This window comes from Armigeres subalbatus, chromosome 3, assembly GCF_024139115.2.
Source record: "Armigeres subalbatus isolate Guangzhou_Male chromosome 3, GZ_Asu_2, whole genome shotgun sequence".
NCBI lineage: Eukaryota > Metazoa > Arthropoda > Insecta > Diptera > Culicidae > Armigeres > Armigeres subalbatus.
Genome location: NC_085141.1, coordinates 372,412,315 through 372,418,314, shown reverse-complemented (window position 1 = coordinate 372,418,314; position 6,000 = coordinate 372,412,315).

Here is a 6,000-nt window from a genome sequence, read left to right as displayed (position 1 = left end):
ACCAACGAGCTGGGAACCGGCTTCATAGTGCTGGGTAAGATGCGCCAACGCGTGATTGGGTGGCAGCCAATCAACGCAAGGATGTGCAAGCTGAGGATTAAAGGCCGTTTCTTCAACTATAGCATCATCAACGTGCACTGCCCACACGAAGGGAGGCCCGACGACGAGATTGAAGCGTTCTACGCACAGCTGGAGCAGACATACGATGGATGCCCACTGCGGGACGTTAAAATCGTCATCGGTGACATGAACCCACAGGTAGGAAGGGAGGAAATGTATAGACCGGTCATCGGACCGGATAGTCTGCACACCGTATCGAATGACAACGGCCAACGATGCATAAACTTCGCATGGACCTGGGAGAACGCGCGCAGGACATAATTTTCTCGGCTCCGGATCTCCAGGAAATCCAGGAGGAGATTGGCCGGCTGAAGAACAACAAAGCCCCTGGGGTTGACCAACTACCAGGAGAGCTATTTAAACACGGTGGTGAGGCACTGGCTAGAGCGCTGCACTGGGTCATTACCAAGATTTGGGAGGAGGAAGTTTTGCCGCAGAAGTGGATGGAAGGTGTCGTGTGTCCCATTAGGGCAGTTCAAATTTCAAAAATGTTCGAAAATTCCAACTCCCATGTATCTATTAACATCATTTTGATAATATAGGAGTCCTGGCAAAATTTCAGGCAATTCGGTGGCCATTTAGGGGTGGCGCGAAGTTAATTTATGTTTATATGGAAGTTTGCATGGGAAAAACTTAAAATTTATTCACATCCCCCTACAACTCTTAAATCGAGATGAATTAAAATAAACATTCCCAACCTCCATTTTTGGAATCTTTTTGAGCTCAACCAGTGGGTAACTCATTAATTTTGATTTATATTTCCACTGCTACGTTGAGGCTAATTATACCATTTTAGCCATTTATCCCATATTCACACTATTCTATTGATAACCGTTCAATCCACTCATAACTAATGTGTTATCCGGTGGTCTCATTTATATAGATTCCAAAAAGGGAGGTTGGGGATGTTTATTTGAATTCATCACGATTTGACAGCTGTAGGGAGACTTGAATAAATTTTACGTTTTTCCCATACAAATTTCCATATAAACAAAAAATTACTTCGCGCCACCCCTAAATGGCCACCGAATTGCCTGAAATTTTGTCAGGACTCCTATATTATCAAAATAATGCTAATAGACATATGGGAGTTGGAATTTTCGAACATTTTTGAAATTTGAACTGCCCTAGTGTCCCATCTACAAAAAGGGCGATAAGCTGGATTGTAGCAACTACCGCGCAATCACATTGCTGAACGCCGCCTACAAGGTACTCTCCCAAATTTTATGCCGTCGACTAGCACCAACTGCAAGGGAGTTCGTGGGGCAGTACCAGGCGGGTTTTATGGGCGAACGCTCCACCACGGACCAGGTGTTCGCCATTCGCCAAGTACTGCAGAAATGTCGCGAATACAACGTGCCCACACATCATCTATTCATCGACTTCAAAGCCGCATATGATACAATCGATCGGGACCAGCTATGGCAGCTAATGCACGAACACGGTTTTCCGGATATGAATCGGGTGATGTGCGTAGTTCGAGTTTCAGGGGCATTCTCGGGTCCCTTCGAAACCCGCAGAGGGTTACGGCAAGGTGATGGTCTTTCGTGTTTGCTATTCAACATCGCTTTGGAAGGGGTAATACGAAGAGCAGGGATTAACACGAGTGGTACAATTTTCAATAAGTCCGTCCAGCTATTTGGTTTCGCCGACGACATAGATATTATGGCACGTAACTTTGAGAAGATGGAGGAAGCCTACATCAGACTGAAGAGGGAAGCTAAGCGGATCGGACTAGTCATCAACACGTCGAAGACGAAGTACATGATAGGAAGAGGTTCAAGAGAAGACAATGTGAGCCACCCACCGCGAGTTTGCATCGGTGGTGACGAAATCGAGGTGGTAGAAGAATTTGTGTACTTGGGCTCACTGGTGACTGCCGAAAATGACACCAGCAGAGAAATTCGGAGACGCATAGTGGCTGGAAATCGTACGTACTGTGGACTCCGCAAGACGCTCCGATCGAATAGAGTTCGCCGCCGTACCAAACTGACAATCTACAAAACGCTAATTAGACCGGTAGTCCTCTACGGACATGAGACCTGGACGATGCTCGTGGAGGACCAACGCGCACTTGGAGTTTTCGAAAGGAAAGTGCTGCGTACCATCTATGGTGGCGTGCAGATGGCGGACGGTACGTGGAGGAGGCGAATGAACCACGAATTGCATCAGCTGTTGGGAGAACCATCCATCGTTCACACCGCGAAAATCGGACGACTGCAATGGGCCGGGCACGTAGCCAGAATGTCGGACAGTAACCCGGTGAAAATGGTTCTCGACAACGATCCGACGGGCACAAGAAGGCGAGGTGCGCAGCGGGCAAGGTGGATCGATCAGGTGGAAGATGACTTGCGGACCCTCCGTAGACTGCGTGGTTGGCGAAGTGTAGCCATGGACCGAGCCGAATGGAGGAGACTCTTATATACCGCACAGGCCACTTCGGCCTTAGTCTGAATAAATAATAATAATAATGCACAAAAAATAAATATAATTATGGTCCATTTAATAGTTCCATAGCAATGTATACAGATAAAGAATATTATGTTAAATTTTCAGGAAGATTGCAGGTTTTATAAATTTATTAGATTTTTTTGTATTTCTCCATGTAAACCGAGTTTGAAAAATTCAACGGCATATTACTGTGTTTTAAAATAAACAAACTGTATGACGGGCACAAATTATAGAGAATAAAGGTTTTTTTTTTTGCCCCATAAAATAACTTGTGGGTTCAAATCACCCAGTATAAAATTGGGGCTGATAGATGAGAGGCAGCTTTCCAAAGATGTCGACGACTATGTTGGTAGGAATATAAACTGAAGCTATACAAATGTCTTTATTTTTTACATTTATTTGATAAGCAACGATTTGTAAGCCATTAACAATTGGGTTGGAAATTCCGCAAAAGAGGTAAAATTTTTTGATCCCCAAAGGAACGTCACCTAGTGATCATCTCGATCTTGGCGAATAATGCTACAATTGTGGAAGTAATTAGATAGATAGAATTTCGTAGATAGAATTCTGAAGGGTGATATCAAGATCTGTATAGGCGACTTCAATGCGAAGATCGGATCCGACAACTCGAACCATGATCGCATTATGAGACGCCATGATCTCGGAAAAATGAGCGAAAACGGCTATTCGCAGAATTCTGTGGTAATAATGACATGGTGATCGGGGGATCGCTCTTCTCTCATCGACAGGTCTACAAGGTCACGTGGGAATTCCATTATGGCTTTATAAAAAATAAAATCAACCAAATCTGCATCAGCCGAAAATTGAAATGGAGCCTTATTGAAAAACGGAATAAAAGTAGAGCCGATATCGCGTCTGATCATCACCTCCTCATCAGCGAAATACGCCTGCGCACGGTTCAACACATGCCGACTGGAAGATGCCACGGCGAAACGGTTCTTCGTTGAAGAGTTGGAGACGAGTGCTGCAGATATTCCGAAAAGAGGCGGCATGGAAGGCCAATAGACCGCCATCAAGAATGCCTTCATCGCCACAATCGAAAATAATGTGGACGAACTGCGCACCCAGAGAAAACAATGGATCACGGATGAGACCTGGAGCCTATAACCATGGAGCACCTAAACGACTTCGAATTGGCTGATGACGTTGCACTCCTTGCTCAACGGCGCTCTGATACACAGAGTAAGCTCAACGAGCTTGTCCAGCGCTCCTCTTCGGAAGGTTTAGTTATCAACGTCAACAAAGCCAAATCGTTGGATGTAAACACGGTGACCCTTTCCTGTTTCACAGCAGCCGGGCAGTCAGTGGAGAATGTTGAAAGCTTCCGGGCAGATAAGAGAACGCACCAAAAGAATTATACGATAGCGAAACATGGTGTGCATCAGTGGAGAACACTCAACGGCTGTAGGTGTTCATCAACAGATGCCTGTAGTATATAATTCGGACCTGGTGACATCACAACTGGATCTCAAACAACGAGCTCCATCGTCGTTGTCACCAGAGACCGATAGCTACAGAAATCCGGGATCGGAAGTGGGGCTGGGTCGGCCACACTCTACGTATGTAGGGGCGGAAACGAAATCTGTAAACAAGCATTAGACTGGAACCCAGTGGGACATCGCAGCAAAGGCAGACCCAGAGGCTCATGGCGGCAAAGCCTCAATAAAGAAATAAAAGAAGTCGACCGAAATCCAACTTGGCAACAGATTAAAGCGATAGCTGGACATCGCTCAGGATGGAGATTAGGTTGAAGTCATTTTTTCGAGACGTACATATACCCCCTGAAAATAAAGTTTTTTGCTCCGAGAAGCTACTGTAAAAATTTCAGCCAGATCCGTCAAGTCTAAGTGGATGCTCAACGAGCATGAAGTTTATATGGGAAAAATCGACTAAATATATGGTTTTTGACGAATTCACTCGCGTTTTTCGGGAGCCTTTTTAATAATGTAAAGATTTAAAACGTCAATAATGAGCTGGATTGAATACGAAACGAAAAAAAAACCATTATGCCCTCTGCCATTTGGGGGATCGCTTTCTGAACCTTCTCCCCTACCTATTTAAATAGAAACGTCAATAATATTAACAAAAAAATCAAATTTAGCATTAGCTGCCTTTGATCTCTGGTCAGGAAAATATTCATGGGACGTGCTTTGAATTTTCCATTATCTCAATTTTATCTTGCAATGCGTAGTAACAAAACAACACTGGAATAAAAACCTGATATTTAGTGTATCAGTATCATCGTAGAATGCCATGCTGAACAGTTAAGTTATAGAAAGAGTATGGAATTACAGCTGCGGTACCTAATAAATTGAACCGAAAAGAGGAAAGTTTTCTCAGGAACAGCAATGTATTACAGATGCGCTATGTGATGGCGGCGTGAGTCCTTTTAGTTTGAAATTCAAGAGATATAAAACATTGGAACTCATCAGGTTTGCCGTGATCCAGATTTTTTTTCTAAGCAAACAAACAAACATCAACAATTTTCTGTAGCTTAAGAGGCTCGTTGAGCTGCAAAACGATGAGTTGACATTAAGGGTAGAGCATCCAAGACAGCTCTGATCTCCCAAATTCCTATCTCACGCTTCCACGGGTTGATCGATGACAAAAGTCCTCCAGTTAAGGGTATTCACGAGAAAAGGTAGAGAAAAGGAAAATAACGTTATTTTTAGCAACCGAATCAGCATCGAATAAGAACTACGATTGGAAACTCGATACCTGAAATGTCAGGACTAGTTGGAGTGAACGTGCCCGCTATCCAAGAAATCCAATGACCCAGGTCCGGAGATCGTGCATTCAGATTTGTGGATCCCAACATCTATTACAGCGACATCATAAAGCAGAGCATGGAGTTGGTTTGGAGGGACCCTCCTTAGCCGTGCGGTAATACGTGCGGCTACAAAGCAAGACCATGCTGAGGGTGGCTGAGTTCGATTCCCGGTGCCGGTTTAGGCAATTTTCGAATTGGAAATTGTCTCGACTTCCCTGGGCATAAAAATATCATCGTGTTAGCCTCATGATATACGAATGCAAAAATAGTAACTTGAGCAAGCAGATGGAGTTTATTATAATGAGGTGGAAACCGATTACTGATCAGATTTGTGTATTGAGGATACGGGGCAAATTCTTCAATTGCAGCCTAATCAACAGCTACGCAACGACAAACGATACACCTGAAGACGCTTTAAGAATATTTTGATACAGCCTATGGAGAGTGCCCAAGGCATGGCATGAAAATTGATATATGAGAGGAGACGCACAAGTCGATAAATTGGACTTTTTCCGTCCCATAATCGGTAGGAAGAGCCTTAAACATAGTTTAGTAACTAAGAGGGGGTGAAAAAATCGGCCCTAAGTTTAGAAAATTTCGCTCCTGCCAGAGGGATGGCCATCAGTAGCACCTATTTT